Source organism: Heterodontus francisci, chromosome 10, assembly GCF_036365525.1.
Source record: "Heterodontus francisci isolate sHetFra1 chromosome 10, sHetFra1.hap1, whole genome shotgun sequence".
In the NCBI taxonomy this organism is placed as follows: domain Eukaryota; kingdom Metazoa; phylum Chordata; class Chondrichthyes; order Heterodontiformes; family Heterodontidae; genus Heterodontus; species Heterodontus francisci.
The window spans coordinates 32242063-32265706 of record NC_090380.1 but is presented as its reverse complement, the minus strand read 5'-3'; the positions used below and the strand labels follow the sequence as shown (position 1 = coordinate 32265706).

The 23644-nt window shown below is 42.2% G+C and overlaps 1 protein-coding gene across 5 annotated transcripts in view; it reads right to left on the bottom strand.

Annotated features, from left to right (window-relative positions):
- scml2 (Scm polycomb group protein like 2) overlaps positions 1 to 23644 on the bottom strand; it is a 204282-nt gene that overhangs the window by 145862 nt on the left and 34776 nt on the right. Inside the window, exon 2 of one of the 5 annotated variants that reach the window (XM_068040385.1) lies at positions 21123 to 23641. The exons of the other annotated variants lie outside the window; for them this stretch is intronic. The gene's annotated coding sequence lies outside the window, so the exon portion shown is untranslated. The remainder of the gene's footprint in view (positions 1 to 21122; positions 23642 to 23644) is intronic. 5 annotated transcript variants of the gene reach the window in all.

Genomic DNA, 23644 nt, shown 5'->3' with positions numbered 1-23644 from the left:
ATGAGATGGTTAATGAATCCTGTTTCATTACATATTACCAGGCCTGTTCCCTGGTTGGTGCCACAACGCATTATTCTAAAAAAACAGTCTTGAATACACCATGAACTTGTGCTCAAGGTTACCTTTGCCAATTTAATTTGCCCAATCTACAAGATTAAAACCGCGCACAATTATTGCCGATATGGAAGAGAAAGTTGTGTATCTGGATGCAGTATGGGGAAGTTTGTGGACAGCGAGATAGTCCCGAGCAAACACATCTGCACTCAATGTCATCATCCCAAATCTCTCCGGCTCAGAGTTATTAAGTTGGAGTGAGAGTTGGAAACATTCTCTACACATAAAGGAGGGAGAAGTAGCTGGATATTTGGATCCAGTCTTCAATCACACCTCACAGAGATGCAGGTTAAGAGTTAGGGAGGTTAATAGTGTGCAAAGTAATGGGAACCCAGGTGAGACAGAGAAAGATGATACGCAGAAACTGATTCTATCCAAAAGATACAGTGTACTTGCTGCCTGTGAGAATAAGGATAAAGACTGTCAGAAGCACAGAGCCAGAATGCAGACTATGGCACCTTGAATTAGGAGGTTGTCCAAAGTGGAGAGAGGAGGAAGAGTAGGGGAAGCGTAATGTGGTAGTTAAAGGGGATCAAATAATTTGGGGGACAGATAGCATCCTTTGTGAGCAGGATCAAAAAGTACCACATGGTATGTCCACCTGGTGCCAGGGTGAGACAAATCTTGAACTAGCTTGAAAGGATATTGGACAGGGCAGGAAAGGATCCATTCACTGTGATCCATAATAGGACCAACAACATAGGGAAGAGTAGGCAAGAGGGTCTATTTGGAGAGTACCAGAAACTCAACTAAAACAAAGGCTCTCAAGGGTTATCATTTCTGAATTATTATTGAGCCACGTGCAAATTGGCTTAGGGTTAAGCAGATTGGGGATGAACCCATGGCTAAAAAGGAGTGGCGCGGAAAGAGAGGTTCCATTTTATGGGACACTGGCACCAATATTGGGACAGAAAGGAATTGTACTCTTGGGATGGGCTCCATCTGAACCGGGCAGGGATGAGGGTCCAAGCAGATAGTTAAGCAGGTTGGTCACAAGGACTTTGAAGGAGTAAATGGGGAGAGAGAGACTGAGAGCGAGAGAGCGAGCGAGAGAGAGAGAGAGGGAGAGAGAGAGAGGCAGGTTCAGGTGGAAAAGTAATATAAATAATTGTCTACTCTCTTCCCTTTCTTTTGTTTTGGAACTATAAATCAGAAATTGTGCTTCAGGCAATATAGGTGAAGGGAAAACTAAAAGATGTAAAGTAGTTAAACCAAGAGGGACAGAAATAAAGAACATGAGCAAAAGATCAGAGCAGAAGAACGGGTGAGGATGTGTGGCCCAATGTCCTCTTTATACAAACGCACAGAATATAGGGAACAAATTGGATGAATTGCAGGCGCAACTTCAATTTGGAGGGCGTGACATGGTAACCATTGCTGAGACGTGGCTGCAAGGCAGTCAGGACTGGGAAATATACGAGGTTGTAAGGTCTACACGAAAGACAGGAAAATGGTAGAGGGGTAAGAGTAGCCTTAGTGATTAAGAATGAAATCACTTTGATGAGAGGACATAATGAGAAGTAAGCAGGCAGAGGAGACTTATTGGGTAGAAGAAACAGAAAAGGATTTAAGAATGTAGTGGGAGTTGCGTACGGGCCTACTGGTAGCAGTTGTGAACTGGTAGGCTGCTACACGATTGTCTAATCTCTGCATTATACAAAGTCAGACTGGTTTTAATGGAATATGTTAACTTTCAGAGAGATTGGGACCAGTAAATTAGCACATCAGAAAAATACTGAATATTTGCAATGTGTCCAGGATAGATTTCTGCAAAAATATGTCCCACAGCCAACAAGAGGAGCATGCCATTTTAGGTTTAATAATGAGTAATAAGCCAGATTTAGTTAACAGCCTAATGATCATTGAACATTCATCTAATAGCAATCACAATATGATCTAGTTTAACCAAATGCTGGAAAGGGAGAAAACAGCTGCTAACATTCCAGATTTAGATCAGGCTGACTTCAATGAGAGGAGACAGAGACATTAAACTGGGCAAATCTGTTCATGGGTAAAATGACAGAAGGCCAGTGGGAGGTGTTCAAAAAATAATTTAATGTGATACCAAACCAATTTATATCCCTAAGGGGCAACAGCTATACTTGCCCAACAAAGCCATGGATGACTAAAGAGTAAAAAACCAGGAAAGGCTGAAAAAAAGTAAACCCAAAGTGCTGTGAACATTTTATGATTCTATAAAGAAATGAGACATGAAATTAAAAGAAAAAAGCATACAATAATGCAATAAAAAAAAACAGATCCTGGTGAATGGGAACAATACAAGAACAACAGGAGGGACAAAGCAGATAGTAAGAGTGAGAGAGTATGAAAAGAAATTTGCAAAGGGTATCGAAATCAACACAATTTTTAAAAAAAACTATATTAAAGAGGGGGTGGTCAGGAGTAACGTGGGCCTCTTGAAAACTGATGTCATATTGTCAATGTTAGGAAGAAAATGGCGGATACATTGAATAATGACTTTGTGCCAGTACTTACAGTTGAGGAAGAGGTCAACATGCCAGGAACTCCAAGGAAAGCAATATTGTATCAGGAGTAGGGACTCACCAAAGCTAACATAAGCAAAATGACAGTAATGAAGAAAATATCACTGAAGAGTGACAAATCCCCAGCATCAGATGATATCCATCCGAGGGTTTTAAAGGAAGTAGGTAAGAACATTGCAGATTTCTTAATTATAATCTTTCAAAGTTCTGTCAATTTGGGAACCATTCCTTTAGATTGGAAAATTGGGCATGTCACAGGTGAGAGGGGACCACCAGGGAATTATATACCAGTTAGCCAAACATCTGTTATCAGGAAAATATGAGACACTATAATTAAGAATAGGGTGACTAAACTTTTCAGCTGATCAGATGGCCAGCAAGAATTCACAAATGGTAAATATGCCTGTCTAATCAGATTGAATTTTTTGAACAGGTGACAAAAGTGCAAGACAAGGTAGTGTCTACGGATGTTACCTATATGGACTTCAAGAAGGTATTTGAAAAAGTCTTGCACAAGAGACTGTTAGCTAAAGTTGAAGCTTATCAAATTGAAAGCAAATTATTGACCTACTTAGGAAATTGGCTGACTGGCAGAAGACACAGAGTAGGGATTATGAGCAGGTACTCTAATTGTCAGGATGTGACTCGTGCTGTCTGGCAAGGATCTGTGTTGGAGCCTCAACTATAAATTTTAACAAAGTGATTCCGGACCACGCGGCAGCCTGCTGACATCATCAGAGTGCGCCATGCTGTGCATATGCGCAGCTACACCTTGCCAGGACTAAGGGCCGCTCACTCCCCACCCCCCCCCACAACCCGCCAGCTCTCGGCCACGCTGCTGGCTTCCTCAGCCACTCACTCTTGCGTCACTCCTTGCAGCCCGCCTTGCTTCTTCAGGCAGCGCATGGTGACTGATCAAAGAGGCAGCGAGTAGCCAAGAGGAGGGAAGCGGTGCGGCCTAAAGCTAGCGCCGGGGGCAGGTGGGGGAGCGGGGAGCGAGCAACCATGGTGGCGAGAGTGTGGAACAATTGGTCAGAGGGGGGAGCAACGAGGTCTAGAGCGAGCGGCTGAAGGGGGAGAGTGCTCGGTGGGGAGGAGGGGGAGAAAGCGAGTTGCCGAGTGGGGGGAAAGCAGCCAGTGGGACGGGGGCAAGTACCTGCGTTCGGGTGAATGCGGCTCTGCTGCACAGAAGGGGAGGAAAAGGGGTGGAAGAGCTATAGTGATAGGGGATTCTATCGTAAGGGGTGCAAATAGGCGTTTCTGTGGCCACAAACGAGACTCCAGGATGGTATGTTGCCTCCCAGGTGCTAGGGTCAAGGATGTCTCGGAGCGGCTGAAGGACATTCTGAAAGGGGAGGGTGAGCAGCCAGAGGTCGTGGTCCATATTGGTACTAACGACATAGGCAGGAAAAGAGATGAGGTCCTGCAAAGTGAATATAGGAAGTTAGGCAGAAGGTTAAAAAGCAGGACCTCGAGGGTTGTAATCTCAGCATTACTCCCTGTGCCACGTGCTAGTGAGGGTAGGAATAGGAGGATTAGGCAAATGAATGCGTGGCTGAAGAGCTGGTGCAGGTGGGAGGGCTTCAGCTACTTGGATCATTGGGATCTCTTCTGGTGCAGAGGTGACCTGTACAAGGACGGGTTGCATCTAAACTGCAGGGGGACCAATATCCTTGCGGGGAGGTTTGCTAGCACTACTCGAGAGGGTTTAAATTAGTCTTGCAGGGGGTTGGGACCCAAAGTAGTAGTCTCTCAGATGAGATACTCGAGGCAGATATAGAGGTTAAAAGCAAGCAAGCCCAGTAGGCAGGCCGGGCAGGGGCAGGACAGGGAGTGTGGAAGGTCTGGTAGGCTAAACTGCATTTACTTTAAGGCAAGAAGCCTTACAGTTAAGGCAGATGAACTCAGAGCATGGATCAGTACATGGGATTGTGATATTATAGCTATTACAGAAACGTGGTTGAGGGATGGGCAGGACTGGCAGCTCAATGTTCCAGGGTACCGATCTTTTGGGCGTGACAGAGATGGAGGTGAGAGAGGAGGGGGAGTTGCACTATTGATTAGGGAGGACATCACGGCAGTACTTAAAAAGGATATCCTGGGGGGACCGTCCAGCGAGGCCATATGGGTAGAACTTAGAAATAAGAAAGGGGTGATCACTTCGATGGGATTATACGATAGGCCCCCCAATAGTCAGAGGGAGTTGGAGCAGTATATATGTAGGGAAATCACAGATAGGTGTAGGAATTATAGGGTTGTAATTGCAGGTGATTTTAACTTCCCTAATATTGACTGGGACTGCCTTAGTGCTAAGGGACTAGATGGGGAAGAATTTGTTAAGTGTGTCCAGGATAGTTTTCTGAAGCAGTATGTGGATGGCCCTACTAGAGAAGGGGCTACACTTGACCTCCTCTTAGAAAATGAGGATGGGCAGGTGGTTGATGTGTCAGTGGGAGAGCACTTTGGAACCAGTGACCATAACTCTATTAGCTTCAAGATAGTTATGGAAAAGGATAGGACTGGTCCTCAGGTTGAAGTCCTAAATTGGGGAAAGGCTAATTTCGATGGCGTCAGACAAGAACTCTCAAAAGTTGAATGGGAGAGGCTGTTTACGGGTAAAGGGACATCTGGCAAGTGGGAGACTTTTAAAAGTGAGATAGGAAGAGTTCAGGGCCGGCATGTTGCTGTTGGATAGAAGGGCAAGGCTGGCAAGTTTAGGGAACCTTGGTTGATGAGGGATATTGAAGGTCTGGTCAGGACAAAGAAGGAGGCATATATCAGGTATAGGCAGCTGGGATCGAGCGAGTCCCTCGAAGGATATAGGGGATGTAGGAGTACACTTAAGAAGGAAATTAGGAGGGCGAAAAGGGCCATGTGATTTCCCTGGCAGGCAAGATAAAGGAGAATCCTAAAAGATTCTATAAGTATATTAAGAGTAAAAGGGTAGCTAGGGAAAGAGTAGGTCCTCTTAAGGATCAGTGTGGTAATCTATGTGTGGAGCCACGGGAAATGGGCGAGGTCTTAAATGAATATTTCTCGTCCGTATTTACCGTGGAGGTGGTCATGGAAGTGAGTAAGTTCAAGGGAGGGAACACCGATATCCTGGAGCATATTAACATTACAAAAGGAGGTGTGTTGGAGGTTTTGAAGCGCATTAAGGTGGATAAATCCCCAGGGCCTGACCAGGTGTATCCTAGGATGCTGTGGGAAGCAAGGGAGGAGATTGCTGGGGCCCTGGCAGAGATTTTTGTATCATCGTTAGCAACGGGTGAGATACCGGAAGACTGGAGGATAGCTAATGTTGGGTATTTATTTAAGAAGGGCAGCAGGGATAAGTCAGGGAACTACAGGCCGGTGAGCCTTACATCAGTGGTGGGAAAGTTGTTGGAAGGGATTCTGAGAGACAGGATTTATATGCATCTGGAAAAGCATGGTCTGATTAGGGATAGTCAGCATGGCTTTGTGCGTGGGAAATCATGTCTCACAAATTTGATTTGAGTTTTTCAAGGAGGTGACCAAGAGGATTGATGAGGGCAGGGTGATGGACGTTGTCTACATGGACTTTAGCAAGGCCTGTGACAAGGTTCTGCATGGTAGGCTGGTCCTGAAGGTTCGAACACATGGGATCCAGGGTGAGCTAGCAAATTGGATACAAAATTGGCTTGGTGATAGGAGGAAAAGGGTGGTAGTGGAGGGTTGTTTTTCAGATTGGAGGCCAGTGACCAGTGGTGTGCTGCAGGGATCGGTGCTGGGCCCTCTGTTGTTTGTCATATATATTAATGATTTGGATGTGAATATAAGGGGCATGATTAGTAAGTTTGCTGATGACACCAAAATTGGTGGTACAGTGGACAGTGAAAAAGGTTGTCTAAGGTTACAACAGGATATAGATCAACTGGGAAAGCAGGCAAGGGAGTGGCAAATGAAATTTAACGCAGACCAGTGTGAAGTGATGCATTTTGGGAAGTTAAACCAGGGCAGGACAAATTCAGTGACTGGCAGGGCCCTGGGGAGTGTTGTTGAGCAGAGACACCTTGGGGTGCAAGTACATAGTTCCCTGAAAGTGGCAACACAGGCAGACAGGGTGGTGAAGGAGGCTTATGGCATGCTTGCCTTCATCGGCCGAGGCATTGAGTACAAGAGTTGGGACGTCATGTTACAGTTGTACATAACGTTGGTTAGGCCGCATTTGGAGTACTGTGTGCAGTTCTGGTCGCCACACTACAGGAAAGATGTGATTAAGCTAGAGAGGGTGCAGAAAAGATTCACAAGGATGTTGCCTGGTCTGGAGGGCTTGAGTTATGAAGAGAGTTTGGATAGGTTGGGTCTGTTTTCCCTGGAGCGAAGGAGGCTGAGAGGGGACATGATAGAGGTATATAAAATTATGAGAGGCATAGATAGGGTAGATAGCCAGAGTCTGTTTCCCATGGTAGGCGTGACTAAAACTAGAGGGCATAGATTTAAGCTGAGAGGGAGGAGGTTTAAAGGGGATCAAAGGGGTAAATTTCTCACACAAAGAATAGTGGGTATCTGGAATGAGCTGCCTGAGGTGGTGGTGGAGGCAGGAACAGTAGCGACATTTAAGAGGCATCTGGACAGGTACTTGAATGAGTAAGGCATAGAGGGATATGGAATTAATGCAGGCAGGTGGGATTAGTCTAGATGGGCATTACGGTCGGCATGGACTCGGTGTGCCGAAGGGCCTGTTTCTATGCTGTACGACTCTGACTCTATGAAATCAGTCCTGGTCAGTCATATAAATGAATTACAATAACGAATTGGCAGCACATTTTATACTGTGACCGATCTTTGATCGGGGTGACAATTCACTATCTTCCAATGGAAATTCAATCATAAAATTCCTTTTGTATACAATAGGATTACTAGAATATTAAATGGACCTGAGGATTACAGTTAGTATCCTATAACTACATTGTAGAATATTACTGGGATTCCATCCAACTTAATGTACTGTTAGTTTGCTAGAACAATCTAGCCCTAAGCATTTCCTATGATAAATTGAGCAGTGCCATCTTTAAGCCTGGCAGCTGCCTGAACGTCGCAGACACTGACGTTCCAGTTGAAGAACATGCATTTGCATATGTGAAAATACTGCGCCGCCTAGTGGTTGCGTTGTCAGCAAAAGCAGCCATTTATTAATGACATCGGTGATGAAAAAGAATGTCTCATATCCAAATTTGTCAATGACACAAAGATAGACAGCATTGTAAGCTACGTAGATGAAAACATAAAATTGCTAAGAAATTAATAGAAACTTGGGGGGGTCCAAATACATAGATTAAAAATGCAAATGAACAGGAACAGAAAACAATCAAAAAGGCTCACGGCATACAAGCTGTATATCTAGAGGACTGGAATACATGCGGGTAGAAGTCATATTTCAGCTATATAAAGCCCTAACGAGGCCACGACTGGGTACTGTGAGCGATTCTGGGCTACAAACTTCGAGATAGATATATTGGCCTTGGAGGGAGTGCAGCATTGATTTACCAGAATGATAACTGCATTCCATGGGTTAAATTATGAAGCAAGATTACACGAACTAAGATTGCATTCTCTGGAATTTAGAAGGTTAAGGGGTTATTTGATCGGTCATTCAGGGTAACAGAGTAAAACAACTTCCACTAGTTGGGAAGCCTAGGACAAAAAGGGACATAGTCTAAAACCTAGAGCCAGACCTTTCAGGAACGCTTCTACATATGAAGGAAGGTAGAAGTTGGAAGCTGTCTTTTGCAAATTGCAATTGTTGCTCGATCAACTGTTAACAAAAATATATTAATCTCATTTAAAATTAACTAAAGAATTTAAGGGATATCCCCGCTTTAACCTATATGGAATTAGGTAGTAGATCCGCCAGGATCTAATGGAACGGTGGAATAGGCTTGGGGGGCTAAATAAAGTCAGCTATGGCACAGGAGGCAGCTATTCAGCCCATTGAGTCCATGCCAGCTCTCCATACAGCAATGGAGTCATTCCCATTCCCCTGCTCGATCCCCACAACCTTCAAGTTTATTTCCTTCAAATGCCCATCCCAATTTCCTTTTACAATCAATTGCCTCTGCCTCCACCACCCTCATTAGCAGCAAGTTCCAGGTCATTAACACTCGCTGGATAACAGTTTTTCCTCACATACCCTCCACATCTCTTGCCCAAAACCGTCAATCTGTGCCCCCTAGTCCTTGTACCATCAGCTAATGGCTTGTCCGCCTGTCATCATCTTGTACACCTCTATCAAATCTCCCCTCAATCTCCTTTGCTCTAAAGAGAACAGACCCAGCTTCTCCAAGCAAACCTTGCAGTGAAAATCCCTCATCCCAGGAACCATTTTCATAAACCTCCTCTGCACCCTCTCAAGGACCCTCACATCCTTCTTGAAGTGTGGTGAGCAGAACTGGACACAATACTCAAGTTGTGCTAACCAGAGCTTTATAAAGGTTCAGAATAACGTACCAGCTTTTGTACTTAATGTGTCAGTTTATGAAACCCAAGATCCCATATGTTTTTGCTGACCACTCTCTCCAAAAGTCCTGCAACATTCAAATATCGATGCACATGCATCCCAGGTCCCTCTGTCCTGGCACTCTCTAGAACTGCACCATTAAGTCTATAAGACTTTTCCCATTCCTTCTGCCAAAATGCATCACCTCACATTTCTCTGTATTAAATTCCATCTGCCACTTGTCTGCCCATTCTGCTCGCCTATGTCCTGTTGCAGTCGATTTGCAACATCCTCACTGTTTGCTGCTCCTCCAAGTTTGGTATCAGAGGAAAACGTTGAAATTTTACTCTGTATTCTAATATCCAAGTCATTTACATATCGCAAAAAAAGCAGTGGTCCTAGCACTGACCCTTGGGGGCTACGACCGGCTACCAACCTCCAGTCTGAAAAATAACCATTTACCATGACTTGCTGTTTTCTGCCCTTAAGCCAACCTTTTAATCCAATTGGACACTGACCCTCCTATTCCATGAGCCTCAATTTTGTCAACCAGTCTTTTATGTGGTACTTTGCCAAATGCTTCCTTAAAATCTAAATAGACAACTTGCATTGCATTCCCAACATCAACCTTCTGTTACTTGGTCAAAAAATTCAATTAGATTAGTCAAGCATGATCTGCCTTTCACAAATTCCGTGTTCTCCTTAATTAACTCAAACCTCTCAAGTGCCTGTTCATTTTGTCCCTGATTATTGTTTCTAACACCTTATCCACCACTGATGTTATACTGATTGGCCTGTAGTTGTTCTCCAATCCTCTGGCACCTCTCCTGAATTTAGGGAAGACTGGAAGATTATGGTAAATCCTTCAGCTATCTCAACCCCCACTTCAGCAACTTTCAGTGCAAGCCATCCGAACCAGGTGACTTATCTACCGAGTGTAGCCAGCCTTTTCAGTACCTCCTGCCTCTCAATTTTCACCCCATCCATTATCTCCACTCACATCAATATTTTGACAGCATCCTCTTCTTTAGTAATCACTGATACAAAGTACTCACCAAGTACTCACTGTCTATTTACGTGCTGGAGTACTGTGTACAGTTCTGGCCACCACATTATAGGAAGGATGTGATGGTACTGGAGAGGGTGCAGAGGAGATTCACCAGGATGTTGCCTGGGCTGGAGCATTTCAGCTATGAAGAGAGACTGAAAAGGCTCGGGTTGTTTTCCTTAGAGCAGAGGAGGCTGAGGGGGGGGGGACATGATTGAGATATACAAAATTTGGAGGGGCATTGATAGGAAGAAACTTTTTCCCTTAGCAGAGGGATCAATAACCAGGGGGCATAGATTTAAGGGGCAGGAGTTTTAGAGGGGATTTGAGGAAAAATGTTTTCACCCAGAGGGTGGTTGGAATCTGGAATGCACTGCCTGAAGAGGTGGTAGAGGCAGGAACCTTCACAACATTTAATAAGTATTTAGATGAGCACTTGAAACACCACAGGATACAAGGCTATGGGCCAAATGCTGGAAAATGGGATTAGAATAGTTAGGTGCTTGATAGCCGGTACGGACACAATGGGCCGAAGGGCCTGTTTCTGTGCCGTATAACTCTGACTATGCTGGTGGAAGGTTTTTGGGTTCCCATTTATATTAACTGCCATTCTATTCTCATTCTCTCTCTGCCAATCTTATTTCCCCTCTCACCTTAATGTTAGGGCCCTACCAATTTCACAGTCAAATTTTATAAATTTCACGGTCCTAGCATTTTAAGAATAGTGAATCTCACTATTCCACGTATTTAAATTTTAGATTTCATGGGGTCACAATGAACCATGTATATGATCTATTTAAAACAAAAAAAAAGTCAAGGGAGGTTTCTAGTTTCAAATGACATTTATTGTGCGCGCAAAAACTATTGTAAAAAGCTAATTATAAACAATATTTACTCACTCAGGTCAGTGGCTGAACGTGAGCATGGAGTTTCTGGGTCAAAATCATTCCCCGTCTCTGCGCTGTGAATACTTGTCCGTGTATACAGACAGCTCTTTCTGCAACCAATGTTTGTTGGAATTGTCAGACGGCGCTGTGCTAACCTTGCAAGGTTGGGGATTCTGCATTCCACAGGAGTTCCAAAACTGCAGCTCAGGAAAAGTACAATCTGCTTCTTTTGCAATGCTTTTTATGCAGGAATTTCCTATATAGAGTTCTGGTCAAAGCCAGGAATCAAATGAGTTTAAATCCATCATGAACAGGTGCATTTGTACAGGGTCAAAGATATGCACAGCTTTCAGTAACTCCACAGAAGGTTGTTGAAACCTCAGAGTAGCTTTTTCTTCATCGCTTAACTCTTCACCATAGCAGTAATATTGTTTGAGCTTCTTTGCCATGCAAGAAAACACCTGTTGAGCACAGGCATTTAATTCAGCGTCAGTGTTGTTCGTTTGACTGTGCTTCAGCCCAGGACAGTATATCCATTACTTTATTGTAAGCTTTGTGGATTGTGACGTGTTGAGATTCAAACCAAGTGATTAAATTCATCAGTCATGTAGCATTCTTGACAACAAATTGAAACCTCTCTATAAGCTAAGCATTGTTTCAAAGGGTTACAATGTCTATTAAAACTTGTGTTTTCAGTGTGAGCTTTTCTTAGACAAAGTCTGAGTAGTATTTCAGGTGAGCTACACGATACTGTACTGTGCAAAACCAACAATTCCAGTGTGTTATTACTGGCTCTAGAAAGATGTTTTGTTCCCCCAGTTTCAGCCATTTCAGCTGCATTTGCAATCTGTTGCCTGTATCAAAGCTTCCAGATAGGGCAGCATTTGAAGATCGTTTTAATGTAGCTGACCAGTTTGTTGACTTTACCAAATTGCTTTTCCACAGCTCACTGACAAAAGAAATTATAAATGCATTACATGTGTTATGACCAAGGCAGGAGTAATACACTGTTAATTCAGTCCCGCTACTCCGCAGGTCATAGCTTATTAGTAAAATTTCCCACCTACCAGAAAATAGCCAAATCAAACACTCTATTTCTTCCCCAGAATAAAGCACACCAAACCAGGTTTCTTTGAACAAAATTAACTATTTATCAATAAACTAAATCTTAAACAATAATGAGATAAATCTATATATGAAAGGATGTTATAATTCCTTCTTCTTCCTAACCCTTGTGCACACACACATATACACATTCAAAAACTGGTTAACTGCGGTAAAAGGTTTTTCTCTTTACAACTGCTTAAAAATAATAAAATAACGGGGTTATCACATTGTGGTAGGATATTTGAGTCGGTGAGGTGCCCCAGAGTCAAATAGGCAGATGCCACTCCAAGTCACTCCAGGCGAGATTAATGAACAGTCTATGATGGGTAGGCGCTCAAGGCAATTTGTCTGCAGCAGGCGTCACACAGATCTTTCAGCAAAGTGTGTAGCAACAGGTCTGCTTGTTTTGAAATAGTAGTCTAGCAATACAAGCTTTCTTGAACTTTCCGGATCTCCCAAACACAAGAGATAACAGGAATCACTCTTGATGTGAAGATTTTTCAGAGACTGGAGACAATAGGAATCTGCTACCTTGAAAATTGCAGGGTTTCCTCTCTACAAAACAGTGTTCCTCCACGGAGTGTAGCAACTCCTCTTTTCCTCGGTCTTTCCTCTCTCCAGGCAGACCACAGCCACACCTCAAATGTCAGAATTCTTTTTCCAAGAGAGGCATATCTTTCTCAGAGAGTAGGTCTTTTCTCTGGTCTGCAAAGGTCCCAGCCAGATCACTGCTAGCTGCTTCCAGCTCCCTGGTATTTTCACACTGCAAAACTGAAACTCAAACCCAAACAATAAGTCATATGACATGCATAAATCCTCCTGTCATTTCCCTGTTGAGCTGCTTGGAAACAGGTGCCTTCTAGTCTGCACTCAGTTCAAACACCAAGTTTCAGCATTCAATGTTCACAGAAAATCCTTTTTCTCAGTTTTTAGAAGCACACAGAATTCTTAACTTTCAATAAAAAAAAACAAAGCTCTTGTGACACCTGTAATATGGACAGCATTAAACATTACACCTTGCAGCACAGATTTGACAGATTTTGTCATTTAAGTTGCAGTTTTTTTTTATTCATTGTGGGATGTGGGCGTCGCTAAGTCAGCATTTATTGCCCATCCCTAATTGCCCTTGAACTGAGTCGCTTGCGCAGCCATTTCAGAGGGCATTTAAGAGTCAACCATATTGCTTTGGGTCTGGAGTCACATATAGGCGAGACATGAGTGAACCAGATGGGTTTTTTAACAATTGGCAATGGTTTAATGGTCACCATTAGACTAGCTTTTTAATTCCAGATTTATTAACTGAACTCAAATTTCACCATCTGACGTGGTGAGATTTGTACCCGTGTCCCCAGGGCAACAGCCTGGGCTCTGGATTACTAGCCCAGTGACACTGTCACTAATGAAAGCTGACACTTTGTTGAAATCTGCACCATATTTTGAAACGGTTTTGATCACTTGGGAAACTGTGGTGTAATTAACGGCTTCTACGTGGACGGAGTCTGCTAGTACTATTAACTTTACTGACCGTACACCTTTGGCCTTACCGGGCATAAAACCAACACGCAGCATGTAGTTGTCTTGCTCATCGGTGGACTCATCACAAATAACTGCAAAAGACTCAAATGTATTAAATCTGAGACTGCATCGCCTCTCCATGTGTAGCAAAAACCTTCAGTAGGTAGTCCTGTTGTAGTTTATTTGCACATTACATTGAACGAATACCCGCAGCTTCGGGTGATCAAGTTTTTCCAATGGTATTTTGACGCTTGCAAAAGCATCCACAAGTTCCGTCGTAAACAACTGACTATTTTCTGAGCTCTCTGTCGACTTTTTAAAAAAAGAGATGAAATTGTTGCTCGTTTTCTAGCGTGTTCGTTTTCTTGCAGCGTGGTGTCGGATGCTCTCTTTCTGCCGCGATGGCTTTCGGACTCTAAGTGGAGCTGAACCGTTGCCCACTGTGCGTGATCCAATGAAACATTGCAGCTTGTACTAAAACAGTATTCCAGCATTGGCATGCAGAATTTGGCTTCCAAATTCTCACTCGACATGCTGTACGAACGTTTGTGGCCATTTTTGATTTGCTCATTCTGGAATTCACTTTTCTGCTAATACTGGAGACTTTCTCTCAAATTTGCACTGCAGGCCCTCCCTCATCCACCAATCAGCAAGGTGAGCCTTGTGTCAATCACTAAAACTTGCTATGTTCGCAACATGCCCAGCATTCAGCAAAGTGCGTCTTGCGTCAATGAATAAAACGCACCAAGTTTGCAAAATGATCCATTTCACAGAAGACCCGAGATTTCACAGTCCGTGATGCATTTTTCACGGCCATGAAATTGGTAGGACCCTACGTATTGTATTCGACCTGGTTCTCACTTGAAGAATTCACCTGTCATGCATCATACTCTTTTTTTTCTATGTAGCTACAAGAACAGGTCAGAGACAGAGCATTATGCAGCAAGTGACTCCTGAGTCTTTTCACCATCCAAAAGGCACAAGTTTGAAGTGTGATCTAATACTCTCCACTTGTTTGGATGAATGCAGCTCCAGTAACACTCAAGTTCAACACCGAGGACAAAGCAACTCATTTGATCAGTATTCCATCCACCACCTTAAATATTCACTGCCTCATCACCGGCACCCAGTAGTTGCTGCGTGTACCATATCAAGATGCACGACAGCAACTCACCAATGCTTCTTCTAAAGCACCTCCCAAACTCAGGACCTCTGCCACATAGAAAGACAATGGCAACAGGTGTATGAGAACACTACGACCTCAACGTTCCCCTACAAGTTGTACACCATGCTGATTTGGGAATATACTGCCGTCGTTTCATCGTTGCTGGATCAAAATCCTAGAACTCCCTGCCTAATAGGACTATGGGAGTAACTTCATATGTACTGAAGCTCACCACCTTCTCAAGGGCAATTAAGGATGGGCAATAAATGCTTGCCTTGCTAATGATGCCCACATCATGTGCATTAATTAAACCAACTTTACCTCAGGTCATTTCATGTTAGAAATACCAATAATAAATCTCCTCCAGACAGGCCTACCCTCCTTTGATGAAGTTCTACTTTTCGAAATTTCACCTAGGCCTTGGAAGCTGAGTACTTCCTGCTCCTGGGGGTGACTTCAGGTGCACATTTACTTGCACGTGATTTGAATCAAGCAACATTTTTCCTAAAGGTTTCTGATCAAATCGCAAGTGATTTAAAAATGATAAGCATCCCCTAATTATCAGAGCTCCGTAACATTGGCAAATTTAATTTTTTTTAAAATGTCAATTAGACATGTGAACAAACCATGCAAAATGTTTGTATTTGAATTCAGTGGCTGGGTACCTCTCAAACAAACAGAACAACATTTACAGCATAGAGTTCAACAAGGATATCATTTCTGTGAGTGAAGTTTTTTTTTAAAATTCAAGCACTGGAGCAGAATTAAAGGATTAAAAATCAAAACAATGCCTTTTTGTGTCTCACAACAATGACACAAAGTAACACCCAGCAAGTTTGTGCCGGCAAATAGTATCAAACATAATATCTGTAATACCACAAGTCTTTCGGTACCAGTTGTGTAATATTTTGACCTTGTGTCCAATGTGAACTACTTCTTGAATAAATTTGCGCTATTGTAGCAATGGCTGACTCTTTTGCGATGATTGAAAAAAAAAGTGAATATAAAAAATTGCACAATACTACAAATGCAAAATACTGTAGCTGCTGGAAATCTGAAATTGCACTGTAGGTCCCAATCTACCCATAAGTATCAATGAAGATTTACTAGCGACGTGTAAAGTTTAACTTGTGGTATTACTTTATTTGATAGCATATGCCAAAGTCATCACATTGAGATTTAATTCATATGCAAGAACTGCTGCTTACCAGGGACATAAAAATGGACTAAGACAACCAATGTGCTTTACTGTATAATATAGACAGATGAGAGTCAAATGCAGAATGCAAGACTGGCAGTGGAGAAGAGGGTAATAATTCCAAAGACTTCAAATGACATCATAAACAGGCACAGCAATCACAGGCCTGATAGCAATACCGATTTTATCAAGCTGTCTTAACACTGAATTACTAACAGTAACCTTGTGAAGTACTGTTTTGAATTGAAAAAAGAACACTTTCTGCCAACATCACTGGTCATGGCCATGAAAAATTCTTTGCACATGCCAAATGAACAAATATTTTGGGTCCGTCTTCACAGTAGAAGACACAACAGAAATAGCCAGTATCCTAAGGGCTAAAAAGACTGAGGAAATTAAGGAAATCCATATCAGCAGAGAGGTATTGGTGAAATTTCAGGGACTAAAATCTGGCAAATCTCCAGAACCAGATGGCCTGCACCCGAGGGCTCTAAAAGAGATAGCTGCAGAGATAGTGGATGCACTAGCTATGATTTTCCAAAATTCCTTAGATTCAGGAACAGTCCCATCAGATTGGATGTTGGCAAATGTTACACCGCTTTTCAAGAAAGGAGGGAGAGAGAAAACAGGGATCTATAGACCAGTTAGCCTATCAGTCATTGGGAAAATGCTGGAATCTATTATTAAGGAATTCTTAGCAATGCACTTAGAAAAGCACAGTATAATTAGAACAAGTCAACATGGTTTTACTAAAGGGAAATCCTATTTGACAAATCTGTTAAGAGTTTTTTCAGGATGTAACTAATAGGCTAGATAAAGGGGAACCAATAGAGGTCGTATACCTGGATTGCCAAAAGGCATTAGATAAGGTGCCACACAAAAGGTTAAAAAGCAAGATAAGGGCTCATGGAGTTGGGGGCAATATATTAGCATGGATAGATTGGTTAACAGACAGGAAGCAAAGAGTGGGCATAAACTGGGCATTTTCAAGTTGGCAGGCAGTAAATAGCGGAGTGCTGCAAGGATCAGAGCTGGAGCCTCAGCTTTTTACAACATATATTAATGACTTAGATGAAGAGACAGAGAGCAATGTATCGATGTTTGCTGATGATCCAAAGGTAGGTGGAAAGGTAAGTTGTGGGGAGGACACAGAGAGGCTGCAAAGAGATATAGACTGGTTAAGTGAGCAGGCAACAAGATGGCAGATGGAGTATAATGTAGGGAAGTGTGAAGCTATTCACTTTGGTCGTAAGAATAGAAAAGCAGAATTTTTTTTTTTAAAAAAGGTGTGGAACTTTGTGTTGCTATTCACAGACTTGGTTGTGCTTGTACAAGGAATGCAGAAAGTTAACATGCAGGTACTTCAAGCAATTAGGAAGGCAAATGGCATGTTGACCTTTATTGCAAGGGGTTTGGAGAACAGGAGTAAGGAAGTATTGCTACAATTGTACAAGGTTTTGGTGAGACCACATCTGGGGTACTGTGAGAAGTTTTGGTCTCCACATTTAAGAAAGGATATACTTGCACTGGAGGCGGTGCAACGAAGGTTCACTAGATTGGTACCTGGGCTGAGGGGGTTATCCTATGATAAGAAGCTCAGTAAATTGCGCCTGTATTCTCTGGAGTTTAGACAAATGAGAAATGATCTCATTGAAACACACAAGATTCGGAAGGGGCTGAATAGGGTAGATACAGAGATTATTACCACTGCACGGGGAATCTAAAACACGGGGACACAGATGCAGGATATGGGGCCGATCATTTAGTACTGAGATTAGGAGAAAGACCTCACCTAAAGGGTTCCAAATCTTTGGAGTTATTTACCCCAGAGGGTTGTGGATTCTCCATTGTTGAATACATTTAAGGCTGAGACAGATTTTTGGTCTCTCAGGGAATCAAGGGATGTGCAAAGCAGGTGGGAAAATGGATTTGAATCCCAAGATCAGCCATGATCTTTTTGAATGGCGGAGCAGGCTTGATGGGCCATATGATCTACTCCTGCTCCTATTTCTTGTGTGCAGTAGGCTGCACAAATTATTGAAGAAACTACCAATCTCATGTTAGTATACATGCACACATTAACCAAGGCATGGTATTATGAATTCATTGCGCTTACGAAAAGTCCAACCTCATTTTACTAATAGGCTTTCACTTCATACAAATCGATGATTAGGTCGTGCATTTGGCATGCCTTGCACCTGTGACCAAATTAACACTTTTTTCCCCTCAGATTTAGCATCATAGTGATTTGTGTCACTGTACATTAATCATGTTCAATCAAAAAATTTCACCCAGGTTTAACTGGACTAACGTTATATATTTTATTCAGTTTGCAAAAGTGTAATTGGTGGGTTTTTTTTCACTTTAACAATTCATATCTGTTTAGTCCACTACTTCTTAAAGTTATCTACTATCCTGCCTGGTTCTGATTGGATGGTCTGTTTGAAGCCTTCAAAGAGTTTGTTACACCAGATGGCTTTCACAGACACAGAGAAAGAATGCTGTGCAAGAATATTTAGGTCCTAACAACACAGTCGTGAACTATTCAGAATTATCTACTACATAATGTATGTTTTGTTACTGCTACTACTCACTTTTTTTTTAAATAAACTCTTTTGGCCATAAAAGTCCAAGTTAAAATCAAATGTAGCACAAATCAGATGTCTTCGCTAGAAAAGAAGGTTCATGTGAGGCCATGTAATAAAATCAACAGCTGAAATAAACTTAATAGGGTTCTTGGTTCATTCCCTGGGCACATCACATAATTTTCTGGTTTTAAGCCAGATATTCTAGCATGTGCCACACCACCAATCTTTCTCAGAAGCAGGCCTCACATCCTCTACACCTGGAGTAATGCCCTGTATCTAGTTAAACGATACTATGACCCGAGGATCAATGAACACTTGAAGCCAGCTCAAGTAATGTCACACATGCCATCACCTGCATTCTCAACTTCGCAGCATGAGGACATGGCACAACTACAAAATTGGTTTAATTCACTTAAAATGCAAGAACTAAAAGACTAGCTTTCAGAGAAATTTATCCATTTCCTAAACTCATTGAAAGATAACGGCACAACGTAACTGAAGCTCTAAGCAAAACCCATTTTCAAATTAATTAGTGCTAACTGATCCCATTTTCTGCTGTAGACTGTTCAGGTTTGTGTCTTTGCATGTTTAAGTGAGTGAGAGATAAAAAGAGCAAGCCCATGTCATCCAACAGGTACCCTGGGGACTATGTGAAGCTACGGTGAGTTTGGCCTACTGAGCTGCCAATCACAAAGGCGGTCTAAATTAAACCCACCTTCAGAACTGTGGTTCTAATTATTCAATTAAGCCTGCATGACCAGCCATCAGCACTGAATTGGCACAATCTGTGTGGACAGCCCAGGGTGCTTGTCAATGATTGGCCATTATAACTGACTGACACCCTACTAGAGTTTTTCCATTGTTTCAAAGCCACAGAAACACAAACATTGCAGTCTTGATGACAGCAGTTTGTGCCTCTCCAGGAATCATTCCATCACTATGCACAAAATACTTGAGATTTTATGCCACAATCTCGCCATTGTTTACTAATCAACATCAGTTTGGATTCCAAGTATGTTGGCTTAAATGTTTGGTCAAAAATGTTACATTTACTCTGACAAAATTGAGTCCAGGAATACAAGTAACTCCATAGCATGCTGCAAACTTACCTCGATATCTGGGCAAATGAAAATGTTCTGTGGAACCAAGGAAATGAGAGTTCACCTACTAGAACTGAAGCCTGGTCCCAAATATCTGAGAAAAATGAAGTACAAAAACTTAACAGTGAAGTTCTGTGTGGAATACACACAATTTTTCTGCCATGTTTTCAATTCATAAAAATCAAAATTTTGAATCTAGCATATGAAATCAACCATGCCCAAACGAAAGGAGTTCCACTTACATAGCACACCAAAGATTGTCACTTCACAAAGAGAAATCTGTACAAAATCAAGCAACTGTATTGCTCAATTTTCTTCAAAACTACAAGCAAGCACAAGATCAATCAAACCACAAAAGCTTTTGCTCCAATATATTTTGGCAAGCTATGCTGCTTTTTAAGCCACTAAAATTAAATGTCTAAAAATTAAATTTACATTTAATATTGCAAAATAAATCTCAAATACAATTAACTTCACCACACACCTATGTATTTTAGAAATCCTTAAAGCAGCATTTCTCTGCCCAGGCATTATCGCTTGATTGGACAAACTTCCTTGTGCTAGAAATTTTTAACTGTATTTGCCTGCAGTTATTTCCCAGACTCTAAGCAAGCTCACCTTCAGTTTACATCTGTAATAATTACAAGGCTGCCATGGTTATGTTTGGCAAAACTGCACAATAAATCAAATTGCAAGTTCATGTAGGCTGATTATATGCTTCTGAATTCTCCATTGCAAAAATAAATAAAGTTAGACTTGATTATAAAGTAAACCAGCAGGCAGTATTTAATGTATTGCTAGGAGTCCTGCCTGAAAGGGTCTTTCTGGGAGATTCTGGGTAGCAACTATAATGAAGGCTGCGACTACAATGAATAAGCTACTTTTAAAAAGAACTATTCTGGTATATTTAACTTCACAGTCATCAGAAAGTAAACAATAACATGCACAAACTCCTGACTAGTTATTTCAACAACGATCCAACACCACCTTCACACCTACCAACTATCCAACCCCAACCTTTGTCCCTCTGTAACATTAAGAATTAACGCAATTGTAATAAAGTCCACCATCAACTATACCTCTAACTTGTACAACAGCAGACTGACCAATATAGAAAGAAAGAAAGAAAGGACTTGTATTTATATGGCACCTTTCACAACTTCAGGATGTTTGAAAATGCTCAACAGGCAATGATTGACTCAGGATGGGGGGGGGGGGTGGGTTGGGGGAGGTGGTGTCAAGAAATTGTGACTTAGAGAGCAAACCTGCTGACTGGGCACTGGGGCAATTGGGGTTCCAGGTTTTTTTTTTGGGGGGGTGGGGGGGGGGGGGGGAGGAAAGGAACGAAGAATAGAATTGGGTGGGGGAAGTGGAGGGGAAGAGAGGACTGAAGAATGAGGTAGGGTGGAGTCCATTTCTGAAGAAGGGTCACTGACCTGAAATGTTGGCTCTGCTTCTCTCTTCACAGATGCTGCCAGACCTGCTGAGTGTTTCCAGCGTTTCTTGTTTTTATTCCACCTTCACAATGTTGCTTCATCTTATTATGCTCTATCCTTTTAAAACATCACATCCTACAACTTAACATGAAATGCTACCAGTAATTTTAAGTTCAAATTATGTATAACCAATTTTTTGTGCAAATTATATTCGTTGTATCGGTCAACAAAGGTCTTTTCCTAAAAATACAGCACCCAGAATCCAATGAAAGATGGTAGAACACTATTCCCATATACAGGAGCGCTGGGGGCTTTCATATGGTTTGTAGGGGATAGAACGATGGTCCAGGTTCAGTGATAATTTTTTTTTTGAGGGGGATGGGTTGGGGTTGGATTTAGAAGTAATTCTGGGTCTGGCAGTACTGGAAGTTTTGCCTTGGGAACATAGAAGTGGTGGTGGAAAATCTCAGCGTGTGGGGGCACTCGAACAGCAATGTCAATGTGTGAACGCAATTGACAAAGAAGTTGTTTGGTGTGAGTGTATTACGGAAGGGATCCCACTGGGTGGAAACAGTGAAAGAGAGGCTTCAGACCTAGATACATTGGAGCTGGTGTTTTGGGGGTCTGGAGGTGACAGGAGGTGGAAGATGGATTTAAGAACCAAAGCTCTGGGAACACTGAGGAAGAAAGTGCACACGTGTAGGTGGTACAGAGATGAAAAAAGTATGGAGGGCTGGGGTCAATCAAGTACTACCAATACTGGAAGTTGAGTGCAAATATCTGGGGCAATTAGCAAGAAGCGGAGGATTCAGGACAAGTTGGGGAGGGTGTAGCATATAGTGGTGCTGACAGTCCAGTGATGTCGGGAGTTGAAGGGCCGGGGAGGGTGGTCTGAGAGCCTTCATGAATTCCTCCTCTCCCATCTGTAAATTTTTTTCAAGAGTCCCCCCTCTGCCCTGAACTTGGAAATCTGTCTTAGTTACAGTATCGAGTTCTTAGTATACTTATGCTCTTTTCCTACAACAGTGACTGCACTCCAAAAATACATCAATGGCTGTAAAGCTTTGAAGCATCTGGTGGTCATGAAAGGTGCTATATAAATAAAAGTCTCTCTTTTTTTCTTCCTGTAATTGTAAACTGTATGTCTCAGATTATATGCATGAGCCAGATTCTCAGCCCTGATCTGAATATCAACTTTTTGATTCTTTACAGTGCTATTATCTTACGCAGAACTTAAAAGCTGATTCTGAAATCAGTCAAGATAGAGAGAACGGGGCAATGGTAAGCTGGGGTTAGGATGTGGGAGCAATGGAAATTGTGAAGGTGGGCTGCTACTTCTCACCACCCCACCACTAGTATGAGAACTGTGCCTTCGTAGCACCAAGCCATTTTAGTTTAAGCACTTAATATAGTTACACATCAAATATATAAATCAAGCCTTCACATCTCATCTTGTACATCAGCGATTTGAATCAAGGGCTAGAGGAAGTGGCGTCCAAATCTGCAAACAATACTAAAAATACAAAAATACGAAAACAGGTGGAAAGGGGTGTGGGTGGTCCTCCCGGCTCACCTCCCAACTGACCACATTGCGTTTGTTAAAAATGGTTAGTCTAGATTTTTTTACGGTCAAATAAACACACAAATGGTAGTTTTCTCATAGGTTAAAAATATAACTATTTTTACACTACTTCCGAAATGATCGCAACCCCTCACATACACATACACAATACAGATAGAGAGAAAAGGGCAGGACGTAGTTCAGAGATAGGCATGCGTGGTTTATAGCAAACCCGTTGAATTTTCTCAGGAGAATGATCTCTTCTAAAACTGCAGGCCTCAGCGTTTGTAGTCTTGAACTTGTTGAGGTGTTGTAGATTTTCTGGTAGTTAAAAACTTCAGACTGGAGGTGGTCGTCACTTTAAATCCTCTGCTGCAGCAAGCTGAAGTGTAAAATTAGCAGCAGGGCTCCTTCCATGCTTGATTGTATCTTTCAGACAGCTCTTGGTTGGATAGGCTGTGATGGCTTGATCTCCCCTCTCTAGAGGGCTACCTTTTAAGGGAAAATCCATCACATTAAAGTTTCTTTTAGGAGACACTTGGCCTTCTCCCCTGGTGTGACCATACAAGAGACCAGGATGCGGAATCCCTGGCTATCTATTGATGCCTGGATGGGTATCATTCTGTTATGATGTGGCTACTTCACTCCTATTCACTTTTGCTTCAGCTGTCAGTGCGTCTCTACAACCCTTTGTTCATTCATTCATGTCGATTAAGAAGCATTAATATGCAATAGTGCTCCTTCAAATTTCAAAAGGGTTGTCCCCAGAGCTATTTCAGACACGGTTAATGAGTTCACCTTGGCAGACAGGTTTGCTTATTTCCAGTACAGGAGGCGTCATGTGGCCGCTACTTCCTTTTGACTGTTGTATTAGTGTCTGTGTTGTTGTAGTTTTCTTCAGTTGACTTTTTAAATTTGTAATTCTTCCATTTCATTGTTTATTTCATTCTGGTTCCTTCTG